The following is a 16,876-nucleotide window of genomic DNA, read 5'->3' as shown; positions in this document are numbered from 1 at the left end:
CAGTCAAGGTGTTTTGCATTTCCATTGATTTATTGTCCACCCCATTCTGTCATGATACTGTGACCTTTAATTGAAAATCTGTGTTATGAAATGACATCACACACACTGGAGGTGACATCAGCCATTCAGCAAAATACTGTTGGAGTTATCTGAATTGTATAATTTTTCATTTTATTAATGTTTTCCTTTATTTTGTGATGTTCAAGCATAACGTGTCTACATTGACCTCCTAAGTAAATTAGCTTGACCCGTATGACTTCATGACTAAAATCTTTAACATGTTCTTTAAATTATGAAACTAACAGTACTGTGCAAAGTCTTAGGCACATAAGCTGTTTAAGAAAAACATTTGTCTTAAGATGGTTATTTATATCTTCAGCTGTAGTGTGTCAATAGGTAATATACATTTTATACTCCCAAACATTCCTTCTGCAAATAGAATAGAATAGAAGAACAGGGAGCCCTGCAACAGATGGCATGGGACTACAGAGACCCCCACTGAACATCGAGTCAGTCTGGGATTACATAAAGAGACCGAAGCAATTGAGACAGCCTAAATAGATAAAAGAACTGTGGAGAATTCTCCAAGAAGCTTGAACATCCTATCTTGCAACAACCAAGAAAAACTGTGTCCAGGTGTACCTAGGAGAATTGATGCTGTTTTAAATCAAAGGTGGTCACAACAAATATCGATTTAGCTTTTTTATGTTTACTGGACTTTGGATGATGTTAATTGAAAAATAAATACTAATTATAGCACTATTTTTGAAGACATCCTCACTATGCAATATTTTTCACAAGTGCCTAAAACTTTGTACAGTACTGTATAAAAGTATGTTTTATTTTTCAAAACTTTTAAAGCTGAAAATGCACAAAATTGTAGGAATGACCCATCTCTATCCTCACACACACACACACACACACACACACACTCACACACACACACACTTTTGTTTGTCACTATCCGGCTGACAGACACAAGGCTCAAATATGAGACTTAAACAAATCAACTTCTACTGAAGCTCAAGAAGTGAATTGCTAATATTTTAATATTATTAACACAAATAACAAGATCCATAACAACAACAAAAACCTTGTGTGTTTTTGTGAAAACTTGTCTTTGAAATTGGCAGCTCTGGTTTAAAATTCTTTACACATGTACCGGTACGTATATATTAATTCATTATGTTATGTGCCCTGGATAATAAAAACTTGAATATAATAGTAATTTATTAATAATCTCAATTATATAATTTTTTCTTGTTATTAATAAGGGTGTGTGTGTATGTGTGTGTGTGTGTGTGTGTGTGTGTAACATTTAATACACTGAATTGTCAAAACGTACATAATCTACAGTAAAAATACAAACAGAGATCAAATTTAAAGTTACATTTCATTAAAAAAATAAAAGACAATACTGAATGACCAAGTTATTATTTATGAAATGTACTACTGGTGTTCTGCTAATACTGTTAGCTTATGTATTATATATTTATTGTGTCTTTCGTTGTAAGTCGCTTTAAATAAAAGTATTTGCAAATGAATTCATGTAAACCTGAATTTTCCATAAGCATAAATGAAATGAAGATTATTTTGAATAAAAGGATGGCTGTTAGTCAGTTGTTTGAAGGGTTTACTTCTGTTCTTCCTGTTATTTTCCTTCTTCTATAAAATAATCACACTTGCTTTAAACTTAATTTTCTTCTGATTACAACCATGCAGTGTGTGTGTGTGTGTGTGTGTGTGTGTGTGTGTGTGTGTGTGTGTGTGTGTGTGTGTGTGAGAGAGAGAGAGAGAGAGAGCGAGTCTGTGTGTGTGTGAGAGAGAGAGAGATAGAGAGTTTTGTGTGTGTGTGTGTGTGTGTGTGTGTGTGAGTCTGCGTGTGTATGTGTGTCTGTTTGTGTGTATGTGTGTGTATGTGTGTGTGAGTCTCTGTGTGTGTGTGTGTGTGTGTGTGTGTGTGTGTGCGAGTCTGAGTGAGTCTGTGTGTGTTTGTGTGTGTGTGTGTGTGTGAGTCTGTGTGTTTGTGTGTTTGTTTGTGTGTATGTTTGTGTATGTGTGTGTGAGTCTCTGTGTGTGTGTGTGTGTGTGTGTGTGTGTGTGTGTTTGTGTGTGTGTGTGAGTCTGTGTATGTGTGTGTATGTGTGTGTGAGTCTGTGTGTGAGTCTCTGTGTTTGTGTGTGTGTTGGCCTCAGGGCCAGTATCTCTACACCGTTATAATTCAGATTGCTCCACTGTCTAATTGCTTTCGATCGGTTTGCCCTGCCGTGTCATGTGATATTTTCTTCCCAGTATTTAACAGTGGACGACTCGCTGATTAAATGCAAGCAGCGTGAAATCACCAAGACACACACACAGAATTGAGGAGATGTTTGGCTCTGCAGACTGCTGTGTTGTGTTTTGTTTTTGTGTGTTGTAAATTTCCTTAACAAATTGTGTTGTGTAAAGATTGTTCATGATCCTCACATGATAATATGACAAAATATAATTCAGTTTATCAGCAAAAAATAAACCGACAGTTCTTAATCTAATTTTATACACCAGAAACATATAAAACAATAATATTGGAGTCTATAGTGTTGAAGCTTGTCTTGTGTTGTTACTAAACATTTGATATGATGGATAGGGTTCAAGCTTGTTCTGAATATTTCAGGGCAATCATTTCTCATAAGTTATAAATTATGTCTGCAACATTATCACGTTTAATTGATATCAAGTCAAGTTATTGTATTATTTCATTGTACGATGATATTCTTTACATTTGGCAATACTTTAAGTGGAGATGTTTTACTGTTGAATATTACAACAAAAAGTAAACATGCTTTCTCTTTCTCCAGACTAACAAGAGACAGAGTCACCGGAGGGGTCACAGCAGATGACTGATGACATCAGGTGTGTTCCATTCAACTGACAGTGAGATCTTAAGTGAGATTATAGTATGAGTATAGTCATTTATATTACATTTACTGAATAGTATATTATGAGTATATTATGTCATCTTAAACCCTGGAAAGGGCACGACTCAAGTGTTGTCTATGTTTGATGACATCACAGGTGAACAGATATCCTCTGCTTAGGTTGTAGGGAGCAGTGAACACTGTGTAGGGACCCTGTGAATCAGAGCACATCTATAACCATGTTCTAAGACATTTAATCCTGTCATTCCAGTTCACTGAACATCAGACTGAACACAACATCTTCTGTAGCAAACCCACAGTCAACACGACAGTCATTTCTCATTCAGCACACAATTATTCATGAGATCTTAAATATCACAGTCTTAATATTAGGAAGAAATAGTGTGTGTGTTTGTGTGTTTAATAGGCTTTCACAAACACTCAGATGAGCGATGTTAAACTCACACACCTCGCTGTCACAATCCTCACAGTATACACACACTCATTCATCAGCCTGACACACACACACACACACACACACACACACACACACACACACACACACACACACACACACTCATTTACAGTCACACTCTGTAAGGCATGTTTTCACTCAAGTGTGTGTTTGTATGAGTGTGTGTTGAGCTGAAGAGATTCATAAACACTGAGAGAAAAAAACAGAACAATCTCACTACAGCTCTCTCGCTCTGTTCTCTCTCTCTCTCTCTCTCAATTCAGTTCAGCTTTATTGGCATGACAATTGGAGTATAGTATTGCCAAAGCATTTTAAAGTTATGTAAATACAAACTTTTTTAAATAAGATAATAATACAACAATAAATACAACAGTTAGTAGTAAAGAACATTTAAACATTTAAATACTAAGAATGATTAAATAGAATAAAAATACATAAATATAGAAAATAGGAGAATATATACAATATGAATGAAATGTATACAGTGAATTAGTCATGTCTAACAGTGTGAATGGCAGACACATATTTAGCAGCTAGTGCGGCTGTGCCGTCATCCTCTCTAAGTATATAAGAGATTTTCTCTGTATCACTGTGTATAAGGAATGATGGATTCACTGTTTCTCATCCTCTGTTTGCTTTAGGTCTCAGTGTCTGCATATTCTCGGCTCTCTCGTGTCTTTCTTATGTCTTCCTCTCTCTATTTCTACATCATGATCACTTCATCTATATTTTGAGAGGAGTTTTCTCTCTTTAAATTGTTTCATTGATAAGTAGTTTGCTAGTTTTGTGGTTCTATTTAGGGCCGAATAACATTGGAGTTTGTTTTGGAGGTCAAATTGAGTTTGTAATGTTTTATCATGAGTATCTTTTAGATTTTTCTCAATGTCTTGAATAATGATTTTAGGGTTATACCTGGAGTCAATGACGGGTTGAGTTTCATTCGTTTAAGAGCCAGTGTATTTAGAGGATGAGACACTGGTGGGATCTCATTATATTTTATAGACTCAGGATCAGACTAATGGAAGTGATAATTGAACAGATCTCTTCTGTATTTCAATGTTTGGGGATATAAGCCCAATTCAGTCCTGCAGCCGGTACTGGAAGTGCCTCTATGTACCCCCAAAATATTTTTTCTACTGCAGTTTTATCCCAGTTTTGAGAATTTTAGACCGGTCCCCAAACTGGTAATTTCATATGGCTGAATCTTGATTTAATTGCATGCCCTCCAAGCCTTTTCATTCAGTGCTTTTCCAGCCAGACCGAAACCCCCAGATGCACCGATCTCAATGCCCAGATAACTGTAGCTGGTGCTGTAGGACCTCTCCTCTGTAGCTGAACTGGGATTTGTTTCCCTGAGATCTGGCCTTCTTCTGGAATACCATGACTCTGGTTTTGTCCAGGTTGACTGTAAGGGCCCGCTCCTGACAGTATTCCTCCAGCAGGGACAGTCTCTGCTGAAGACCCTCTGCTGTTGGAGACCGCAGGACTAAATCATCTGCATACAGCTGACATTTGACCTCAGTGTCATGTAGAGCGAGGCCAGAGATACTGCTGCAAAATCATTTATATAGATTTTAAATATAGTCAGTCTGCATCCCTGTCTCACTCCACGTCCCTGCTGGAAGAATACTGTTCTGTGATTTCTCATTTTGATGCACATTTACTATTTGTGTACAGGGATTGTAAAATATCAAATGTTTTTCCGCCAATGCCAGTTTGAAGAAGTTTGTAAAATAAACCAAAGTCGAATGCTTTTTTTAAATCTATAAAACATGCAAATATTTTTCTTTGTTTGTCATTGATGTTTTTGTTAATTAGAGTATGAATAGAATAAATGTGGTCGGATGTGTGCTGTTTTGGTAAAAAGCCAATTTGTGATTTATTTAAGATGTTGTGGTTTGAAATTAATGTGACTATGTGGCTATTTATAATACTGCAAAATAACTAACCTAGGGCACTGCCCACGCAAATGCCACGGTAATTATTGGGGTCAAATTTATCTCCATTTTAAATATAGAGGTGATCAGTCTTTCAGACCAGATCTCAGGGAAGATACCAGACCAAAAACCAGATTGAATATTTTGACTAAAGCTTTGATTATGTTGGGGCTGCTGAGTTTAAGCATTTCATTGCTAATGTTGTCTTGTCCACATGCTTTCTTTAATTTAACATCTTTAATATGTTCTTTTATTTAATTATAAGATCTCTCTCTCTTTGTTCTCTCTCTCTCTCTCTCTCTCTCTCAAATTCAAATTCAAATTGCTTTATTGGCATGACATACAGTAAATACATATTGCCAAAGCATTACAAGAAAAACAAACAAGTGAATACAGTAAAATGGACATGAACAATAAGACAAAACAAACCTAGACAAGAAACAACTAAGGAAACAAAGATATGTTTAAATAATAATAATAATAATAATAATTTTTCTCCCCAATTTGGAATGCCCAATTCCCAATGAGCTCTATGTCATCGTGGTGGCATAGTGACTTGCCTCAATCCAGGTGGCGGAGGACGAATCTCAGTTGCCTCCACGTCTGAGACCATCAGTCCACACATCTTATCACATGGCTTGTTGAGCGGGTTACCGCAGAGACGAAGCATGTGTGGAGGCTTCACGCTATTCTCTGCGCACAACTCACCACGTGCACCACCGAGAGCGAGAACCACATTAGCGACCACGAGGAGGTTAACCCAACGTGACTCTACCCACCCTAGCAACCGGGCCAATTTGTTGCTTAGGAGACCTGGCTGGAGTCACTCAGCATGCCCTGGATTCGAACTCACGACTCCAGGTGTGGTAGTCAGCGTCTTTACTTGCTGAGCTATCCAGGTCCCCCGAAACAAAGACATGTAATTGTGCTCACTATATACAGTAAAATGTAAATAAATAAATACAATTATTAATAAATAACAGTAGCTAAACTAAACTGCTGAAGCAGGTGCTGGATGTGTGTTCATTTCGTAGTTTGTGGCATTTGTTAATGTGATTGGCCACTAAGGGTGAAGTGGGTCCTTCCCCAAGGAAGATTTTCAGTTTGTCATTTTCACTGAGGAAATGAAACTCGGGGATAAGTTGTTGTAATTTCATATATAATGAATCTCTGAGGTGTGTGTATTTTTCACAGTGAATGAGGAAGTGTACCTCTGTTTCTACTACACCTGATGTACAATGGACACCTGTTCAATCTTCTTTTTTATTTTTATTTTTGTAATTTCTTTTTACATTAATACATCTTTATTGAAAGTAATGTAGCATTTGGTTTTATTTGGATCATATGATTGATGGTTGATTACTCCGACAACAAGAGTAATGATTTCAAATGTGCTACCATTCATTCATAATGACGAGATTGAACGGGGGTTAGCTCGTTATGGAAAGTTAGCTATCGCAATTAAAATGGTTTCACTTCGCTGTAACAATGCAGCGTTAAAGCATGTTATGTCTTTTAGGAGGCAGGTGTGTGAGCTGGAATTGGATGTTTCTTTGAGGGTATGGCATGAAGGAAAGGCATACATGGTTTTTGCAAACACTGGAAGTATGAAGTGTTTTAAGTGTGGTGATGTAGGACATAAGAGGCTGGCGTGACAACATAAGGCTCAAGCCAGTGAGGAGTCTGCCGGGCCTAGTGATGCTGTTGTTGAGGGAAATTAATCTGAAATTGCATGGTTTCAAGCTGTGGAAAAGTGCAATGCTCAGGCACAGAGTGCTAAACAGACTGAAGGTGTTATTATTGATGACAACAGGTTTAATAAGAAAGCTGAAAATTCTGGTTTGCCAAAACTATGTGGAAAAACTGAAGTTGACAGAGTATGGAAGTGCAGATGATGAGCTGGCAGGAACACTTAATGTGTTGAAATGTGTGAGAATAAGGAGATGATAGATGATGATTCACTCTCTGATATTTCTGATATAGGCTCACAGGTTTTGGATGACATGTACACATTGCAGGAAATTAATTACTTTTTGGATACAGCATTTGGAAAAAGTAAAGGATTTTTTCCAGACATGGATAAGTTCATTGGGTCAGTGTTGTTTTTGCAGAAAACGGTCAGTTACAATGCCTAAAGTACAAAAAAAACAAAAAAAAAAAAAAAAAGAGATTTCGTCTGAAAAAAATGGTAACAAGGTTAAGGAAGGATAAAAGGCATGTCTCATAAAAAGTAAAATGAACAAATTGCACAGGGTGTCCTATACACTTTGTTATATTTGTACCTGTCCTATCTCTTATATCTCCTCTTTATTATGGGGCTTTTAAGGGTTGGCTCCTTAAATATAAATGAGGGTAGAGACAGGAATAAATTGGCACTTGTTTCTGAGTTTTGTTTAATTAATCGGGTTGCTATAGCTTATTAATAGTGATAATGACAATGACTGGAGTACATGGTGGGAAGTGAAGCTCACCTTAAGCCATGGGACAAATAACAGTGCAGGGGTAGCTATTTTATTTTCTAAAAATATAAATAGACATGGGAGCATTTCTGCCATCTCAGCCCCCATGGACCTCCCATCGCCAGCACACTTGTTCTGTCCGGATGAGCTGTCGAGCGATGCAGGCGGTCTGCCTCAGGGCAGGTTTAATGTGTCGTTCGCGGCTCGTGACGAGGATGAGCTTTCGGTCGCAGCATCGGTGGGTGGGTTTCTGCTATCGGAAGCGGACTCAGGATGACCTCTGTGGTCATGGGCATGAGCGGAGAGTCGGGAACGACCTCTGTAGTTGTGGGCATGGGCGGAGACTCAGGAACGACCTCCGTGGTCGTGAACACGGGAAGAGATTTGGGAACGACCTCTTTGGTCGTGGGCATGGGCAGAGACTCTGGAATGACCTCTGTGGTCGTGGGCATGAGCGGAGACTCGGGAACGACCTCTGTAGTCGTGGGCATGGGTGGAGACTCGGGAACGACCTCCGTGGTCGTAAACACGGGAAGAGACTTGGGAACAGAAACTTTTCTTCTCTTGCTCCTCCTCTGGATGGCCGAAGTTGGCAACGCTGGCTCTGGGACAGATGAGGCTGGCAACGCTGACTCTGGGACGGACGAGGCTGGCAACTTCTTGGCTGTGGCAGGCGTGGGCGTTGGCTTGTTGACCATGGCAGGCGTGGGCGCTGGCTCATTGACCGTGGCAGGCGTGGGTGCAGACAATTTTTGAGGTAGGGTCTTCATGGACCTACGCACCGACATCAGTGGCAGATCATACAACTTGGAGACAGGGGCCATGGAAGGCTTCGAGACAGGGGCCGTGGAAGGCTTCAAGACAGGGGCCGTGGAAGGCTTCGAAACTGGGGCCGTAGAAGGTTACTTAATTATCTTAATTATCAGTTACTTAAATATTGTCTGACTCCTTTATTGATAATTCTCCACACATCTATTAAATCAAATTCATTCAATACTTTAACTGTAGATGAGGTTTTAAAAGGTAGACTTTTGTTAACGAGTTTGGGGGGATGGTATTTGCATTTATGAAGGTTTATGCCCCAAATAATGGGTCTAAGATGATGGAACTGTTGACAGAATGAGACAGATAATTCAGACATTTGATGGTAATGTGTGAATTGTTGTAGGAGGAGATTGGAATTGCACCACAGGTTTTACAATTGATAGAGATGGTGAAGAGTCTTATAGTCAAGTATGGTATTGACAAAAGTATTGAATGAATTTGATTTAATAGATGTGTGGAGAATTATCAATAAAGGAGTCAGACAATATTTAAGTAACTGATAATTAAGATAATTAAGTAACCTTCCACGGCCCCAGTTTCGAAGCCTTCCACAGCCCCTGTCTCGAAGCCTTCCACGGCCCCTGTCTCGAAGCCTTCCACGGCCCCTGTCTTGAAGCCTTCCATGGCCCCTGTCTCCAAGTTGTATGATCTGCCACTGATGTCGGTGCATAGGTCCATGAAGACCCTACCTCAAAAATTGTCTGCACCCACGCCTGCCACGGTCAATGAGCCAGCGCCCACGCCTACCATGGTCAACAAGCCAATGCCCACACCTGCCACGGCCAAGGAGTTGCCAGCCTCGTCCGTCCCAGAGTCAGCGTTGCCAGCCTCATCTGTCCCAGAGCCAGCGTTGCCAACTTCGGCCATCTAGAGGAGGAGCAAGAGAAGAAAAGTTTCTGTTCCCAAGTCTCTTCCCGTGTTTACGACCACGGAGGTCGTTCCCGAGTCTCCGCTCATGCCCACGACCACAGAGGTCATTCCAGAGTCTCTGCCCATGCCCACGACCAAAGAGGTCGTTCCCAAATCTCTTCCCGTGTTCACGACCACGGAGGTCATTCCTGAGTCTCCGCCCATGCCCACAACTACAGAGGTCGTTCCCGACTCTCCGTTCATGCCCATGACCACAGAGGTCATCCTGAGTCCGCTTCCGATAGCAGAAACCCACCCACCGATGCTGCGACCGAAAGCTCATCCTCGTCACGAGCCGCGAACGACACATTAAACCTGCCCTGAGGCAGACCGCCTGCATTGCTCGACAGCTCATCCGGACAGAACGAGTGTGCTGGCGATGGGAGGTCCATGGGGGCTGAGACGGTAGAAATGCTCCAATGTCCATGTCCAGATCACCCGCGGTGCTTGCCAACCCAGCCGGCTGAGTGTCAGGCCAGGCCAGGACGGACCGGGTTGGGGAGCAGCCGCGGTGGCTCCTTGCTTCATGAAGAAGGAAGTGAGCCACGACCGCAATGTTCTCATGGGCATGTTCTCGCAATGAGAACATAACCCTTCCACGAAAGCCACCTCGGCATGCTGGCGCCCCAGACACTCGAGGCAGATTTCATGGGTATCCGGAGGGGAGAGATAACGGCCACATCCAGTAGCACAAATGCAGAAGGACATCTTTAAAAAGACGCAAAGCATTTGCGTGAACTCTTTTAGAAGGAGATATACTCTTAATAATATACTCTTTAGCACCTGCAGACTCAGGCTGCCGAAGCGCCCAGGTGAAACACAGCACTCAACTGTGTGAGGGTGACCGCTGATATGCGCCGTCAGAATCCAGCAGCATAGCAAAGGGTGAGAGGACGAGCACACAAGCATTCGGCTCCGAAGAAAAAATCTGAATGAGTGATGCACGCCATCTCCTTTTATACCCGTATGTCCGGGGCAGAGAGTGGCATGCAAATTCCACTCTCCAATTTTCATTGGCCTTTTCTATTTTAAGAAAAGGTGATTGGGGCTCTCAAGATCGAACCTCTAGTGTCACTACAATGACACAATGTCGAGTGAGTGACAGACAGGGAACATTTATTTTTAAGATGTGCAAGAATACAAAGCCTTTTTAAACTTCTTAAGGCATGGCTCAGGAAATTTAATGAGGATTTCTCTGATAAGTTGTTCATTGGAGGGTTCAAGTATGGATTTTTGATGAGGAGGAAAGCGTGTTTATTAAGTTATTTGATTGGGACTGCAAAATTGGCAGTATGGAAGACTAGAAAGAATAAAGTTCTACAATTTGAAGCTACGGACCCTGAAATGATGTTTAGGAGATTAATGGCAGGAAGGCTTAAAGTGGAGTATGCGTATTATAATCTTATAATGATGTCATGATTTTTTGTGAAATATGGTGTTATTAATGTTTTATACACTATTTATGATGATGAGATGGTTCTGAATTTTTTTGTTTATATATATATATATATATATATATATATATATATATATATATATATATATATATATATATATATATATTAGGGATGCACCGATACCACTTTTTATCTTCCGATCCGATATCGGAAATCTCAGTATCGGCCGATACCGATCCCGATCCGATATCAGTGTTGTTTTTTTGCATAATCAGTTTTGAATATCTATACATTATTGTGTGGAACTAATTGGGAGTACTCTTTAATATGTAATGAAACACAAACCTCTAACTATACATTATTTCAAATATATATATAAGTATAGCTTATTAAGAAAAACCTTATTGTTAATTAGTATACTGGATAATGTAGCAGCATAATTTACAGTAAATCCAATATAAGTCATCAGTAGAAATGTTTTTGTTTTTTTTGCAAAATTTTCTTAACTTGTATCTGGACTTTAAAGGATTCAGATCACTTTTTTGTTCAATTTAGTTGTAAAATATCAGCTCACTTTTCATTCACACAGTTATTTTTTGGAACCCATTCAACTTAAATATTATTATCATTTGTAAACAAATGATAATAATATATTATAATAGTAATATATAATAGTAATATACAGTAATATATCACAATCGTTCACCTTTAACTTTTAAACACTCACGCTTTTATTTTGACATTCTAAACTCTCCAGGAAGTCCTGTATGTGTCTGTTTGTTGGCAAGTTCACAGTAGTTTAATTAGCTTCTTATTCAGATTCTGGTAAAAAAAGCAAATTCTGTTCTAAATGCATATTATAAGTGAACCGAAATATTGAACATCTACATCTGAGATGTTGTTCGTGAGTAGTGCTCAAATGTTGCGCAACGCGTGAAGGCTAAAAATAGCCGCGAGTGTGTGTAAACAGAGCAGTGCCATTCACTGACGCACTGGAGCTGCGCGTGCATTTTATATATTTACTTATAAAACACAGCCTTTTGTGATTCACAGAGCTATTGCACGTCTTCATATGGCTTTGAATAAAATGCACGGGTCATATGAACTACTTTAATTTTGTTTTTATGGTTCTTTTATGTCATTTTTTGAGCTTGACAGTAACGAACATGACTAACACACAGTATCAGATTTGGATCGGCTCGTCGGACTGATACCTGATCCATCTAAAAACATCAGTATCGGAGCCGATACCGATCCAGGTATCGGATCAGTGCATCCCTAATAAATTATATATATATATATATATATATATATATATATATATATATATATATATATATATATATATACGCTGATAGCGTAACGTGTTTCATCAGAAAATGCGTAGAAGACATCGTTCCGACCAGAACAATACGGATCTACCCGAACCAGAAACTTTGGATTAATAGCGATGTTCGCGCAGCACTTGATGCGCGGACCACCGCTTTTAATTCCGGGAATGCAGAGGAGCATAAACAAGCCAGTTATACCCTCCGAAAAACTATCAGAACAGCAAAACGTCAGTACAGGAACAAGATTGAAGGACAGTTAAACACCACCAACTCTAGAAGCATGTGGCAGGGAATTAATATCATCACAGACTTTAAAGGGAATAAAAACTCTGCCGTGAACACCGTTGCCTCTCTCCTGGATGAGCGAAATAATTTTATGCTCGTTTCGAGGGAAATAACACCGACCTCGCGGAGAGAGCTCTCGCGGCCGAAGCTACAGATGTTAGTTCACTCTCCGTCTCTGTAGCGGATGTTACCCGATCCTTCCGACGGGTGAATATCCGCAAAGCTGAGGGTCCAGACGGCATTCCGGGCCACGCCATCAGAGCGTGCGCGAACCAACTGGCTGGTGTTTTTACGGACATTTTCAACCTTTCCCTCTCTTTGTCTGTAGTCCCCACATGCTTTAAAACAACCACCATTGTGCCTGTTGCAAAGCAATCCAAAATCACTTGCTTAAATGACTGGAATCCTGTTGCTCTGACCCCCATCATCAGCAAATGCTTTGAGAGACTAATCAGAGATTACATCTTCTCTGTGCTGCCTCCCTCATTAGACCCATTGCAGTTTGCTTACCGCAACAACCGCTCCACTGATGATGCCATTGCATCTACAATACACACTGCTCTCTCCCACCTGGAAAAAAAGAACACTTATGTGAGAATGTTGTTTGTAGACTACAGCTCAGCATTCAACACCATAGTGCCCTCCAAGCTTGATGAGAAACTCCGGGCTCTGGGCTTAAACAGCTCACTGTGCAGCTGGATCTTGGACTTCCTGTCAAGCAGACGCCAGGTGGTTATAACGGGCAGCAACATCTCCTCATCACTGACCCTCAACACTGGAGCCCCGCAGGGCTGTGTTCTCAGTCCACTCCTGTATTCCCTGTACACACATGACTGTGTGGCAACACACAGCTCCAATGCCATCATTAAGTTTGCTGATGATACGACGGTGGTAGGTCTGATCACTGACAATGATGAAACAACCTACAGAGAGGAGGTGCACACTCTGACACGCTGGTGTCAGGAGCACAACCTCTCCCTCAATGTCAGCAAGACCAAGGAGTTTGTGGTGGACTTCAGGAGAAAAGACAGAGAACACAGCCCCATCACCATCAATGGAGCACCGGTGGAGAGAGTCAGCAGCTTCAAGTTCCTCGGTGTCAACATCAGAGAGGAACTCACATGGTCCATCCACACTGAGGCCATTGTGAAGAAGGCTCATCAGCGCCTCTTCTTCCTGAGACAGCTGAGGAAGTTTGGAATGAACCACCACATCCTCACACGGTTCTACACCAGCACTGTAGAGAGCATCCTGACTGGCTGCATCACTGCCTGGTATGGCAATAGCACCGCCCACAACCGCAAAGCCCTGCAAAGGGTGGTACGATCTGCCAGACACATCATTGGAGGTGAGCTTCCCTCCCTCCAGGACATATATACAAGGCGGTGTGAAAAAAGCTCGGAGGATCATCAGAGACTCCAGCCACCCGAGCCATGGGCTGCTCTCACTGCTACCATCAGGCAGGCGGTATCGCAGCATCAGGACCCGCACCAGCCGACTTCATGACAGCTTCTTCCCCCAAGCAATCAGACTTTTGAACTCTTGATCTCTCATGATCAACATACTGTACATCAGCACTGCACTTTATTAATCTTATTATCTCACACCGGACTATCATAAATTATATTCTCTCTTAACAACACACTGACAACTGACTATCAACCGACAGCCTGAATATCAATACAGTACAGTACAACCTACTGTATATTTTATATATACTTTATGTACTATTTTTTATTGTATGTGTATTCTATATTGTTTATGTGTGTTCTATATTGTGTATTGTATACTGTATATTGTATATTATTATTGTGTTGTGTAATTATGTGTATATTAGATATGTAAATTGTGTTGTGTAAATCTGATGTTTATTGTAAATTGGTATATGTCTTATCACTGTCATGACTGCTATGTTGCTCAGAACTGCACCCAAGACTTTCACCCACTGTTGCACTTGTGCATATGGTTGTGTGACAATAAAAGTAATTTGATTTCATTTCATTTGATGTTTCTTGCAGAATAATTATGTCCTGGTTATAAATGTTTTTCAGAAACTATGTTTTTAAAATCTTGGCCCCTGAGATTGTGGAGTAGAGGCCTTGAATATTCCAAGAGCTTATAGTGAAAGAAGTCATTGTGAAATAAAGTGAGGTGTTTTGGTGGTCCAGATGGCTTACCCCAGTATTCTACAGATGAGATGTAGAAGATGTCTCACCTCTGTAATGTCTGAGGAGTCAGTGTGTATTTTGCCCTTCACTACGTCAGCATAAGCAAGCTGCTGTTAATGCAGGAAGGGCTGTGCTGTCCTGTCAGGTGCCTCCTGTTGTTGTGTGTGAGGGTTAATGTTTGTAGGTTGACTGGAGCTGGGCTGAGAGGTGTTTGGTTGGGCTTCAGTGTGTTGTGGTCTGGTTGGTTGCTCTCTTCTTACTGGAGTGTGTCTGGTTTATGGGCCCCTTTGTGTGGCTGAAAACTGGTTACTGCGATGACTGTTGGAACTTGTACACCGATGTTGTGAGGGTGCAGATTGTAAGTTATTGTAAGGAATTTCTGCAGAGTGATGAATCTTTTAGGTTTTTAGCAAAGACTCTTACACTCTCCTGGCTTAGGTGCACATGGTCATATAAATCCTCAGTCGTTAGACTTGGGTGGTGGGTAACCTTGATGGCCGTAAGGCTGGAACATGCAGCTGTTATCCTCTGGTTGATGCTATTGATCAGGTCAGCAGTGTAGTCCTTCCTGTGTAGCAGGGTTGAGACGGTGATGTTGGCCTGTGGGAATTCCCTGCGAGCCTTCATAGCCACTCTTACGACACAGTCTGCAATTCTTTCACTTTAGGTATAGAGGTTGTTGGTTCCTGTGTGGATGATGATGTTCTGTGGGTTGTGCAGAGTGGACTGACAGAGGATTTGGAGTGCGCTGTTTGTTGTGGGGTACCAGAATTTGCCAACCGTGTGTTTAGGGAAGAGCTTTCGTGGTGCAAGAACTTACCATTTGAGTCTATAAGAATTGCTGTTTTTGGAGGTTGTAGTTTCCGGACTTGAGGTTTCAGAGAGTGCTTTGGGGTATTGTGAGGGGTTTGAAGGTTTTGTGTTTGAGGAGGACTGCACTGAGCTGGCTGTGTGACAGTGCTGTCGCTGGTCTCCTGATTGTTCTCTGTAGCTGGTTGCTCATTGTCTGTCTGTGAGTCGGTGGATGAGCAACTGAAATGCACTTTATCGGTGGTTCTGCTTACGTTTTCCAGTTTTTCATTAATGCTTTGAATAAGTGTGTCTTTTTCCATCAGGTCTTTTCTCAGTTCAGACACTTTTTCATTTAAATTATTGTTGTCTTCAGGAGATTTTTTATTTTCATCTCCAGTAGTCCTATTGTGATGCTGTATTCTTCTTTGAAAGCCTTTAACTCCTCTCTTAGATGTTGAGAGTTGTCAGTTTCTTGGAGTTTGCTTTCTTTGAATTCAGTGATTTCCATTTCCAGTTGGGAAAGGCACTCCTGAATGCACTGAATAAAAACTGTTGATCTGGGCATGTGTAGGTAGAGAGGGGCATTTTGTGTGCATGACGGTGAAGCTGTGACCTCCTCTGCTGCGTTGTTGGGGGGAGAGAAGACTTTTCCTTCTCAGCTAGGACTTTTAGTTCAGCAAAGTCTCTCTCAAACTGCTCAAGTCTGTCCTCTGAGCCCTGGACCATTACAGTGCCATTGTGATACAGGTTGATGTTGAACTTTGGCGTAGTGTCATACAGTTGTCTCATGGCTCTATTTCCACCCATTTTTAGATCTTTAAAATTGGAGCAGAGTACTGAGTGCCAGGCATTTGGGTACTCTGTATAATAGAGCAGGTCTGTTTTTACTCTTCTGTCATTTATTTCCATGAAATCTGCTCTGAGAGTTCCTGGGAATTCTCTGATTAATTTAGTGTTAAATTTCTTTCTTGCAGTTTCGCTGGTTACATCGTCAGGATATGTGATGGCCAGAGTGTAGAGGTCGGACCCTTCTGATGAGGCATATCCATCCATGTCACCTTGATTGCTTTAGGCCTTTGAAATTTAGATAGGTGTGAGGCTATCCAGACATCAGAATTTATGATTGGATTAGCTGTTCTCAGACTATTGGCCTCTCAGTATGACATTCAGCCCTTTGTTTGGTTTGGATGCTTTCACGCCTTCCACTTGGCACCTCTAGAAAAAATCTTAGGTTGTTGTTGAGCAGGTAGACAGGCAGACCTAGGTTAACTCTCACTTTGTTTCAGTATTAAACTTAGCTATTTGTTTCCCTTAAGTTTCCAATATTTCCGAATTTTAAAGGTACTCACTGCACACTGATATCATCAGATTGTCCATGCAGCTTCTCTGTTGGCTGATGCT

This window comes from Myxocyprinus asiaticus, chromosome 7 (assembly GCF_019703515.2).
Source record: "Myxocyprinus asiaticus isolate MX2 ecotype Aquarium Trade chromosome 7, UBuf_Myxa_2, whole genome shotgun sequence".
Lineage (NCBI taxonomy): Eukaryota > Metazoa > Chordata > Actinopteri > Cypriniformes > Catostomidae > Myxocyprinus > Myxocyprinus asiaticus.
The sequence above is the reverse complement of the archived record's forward strand: the minus strand, read 5'-3'. Positions refer to the sequence as shown.